Genomic DNA, 222 nt, shown 5'->3' with positions numbered 1-222 from the left:
GGCGAAGGGACCTGACAGCCAAGCCACGCCTCTCGCCCCCTCGAAGCTCCGCCCCTAGGGGAAACGCCCACCCGCTGATGAGGGTTCACTGGCTGCCTCTCCCGACTGTCCCGTCGAGGGGCGGAGCCTCGCGCCCAGTCCCCTTCCACCGCCGCCTCTGTTTATCCGCTGGCCATTGGCCCCAGGGACTGCTAGTCGGCTCTGGGGACGGCCTCCAACTTG

Source organism: Crocuta crocuta, unplaced genomic scaffold (assembly GCF_008692635.1).
Source record: "Crocuta crocuta isolate KB4526 unplaced genomic scaffold, BGI_CrCroc_1.0 scaffold68, whole genome shotgun sequence".
Lineage (NCBI taxonomy): Eukaryota > Metazoa > Chordata > Mammalia > Carnivora > Hyaenidae > Crocuta > Crocuta crocuta.
This window is presented reverse-complemented; position numbering follows the sequence as displayed.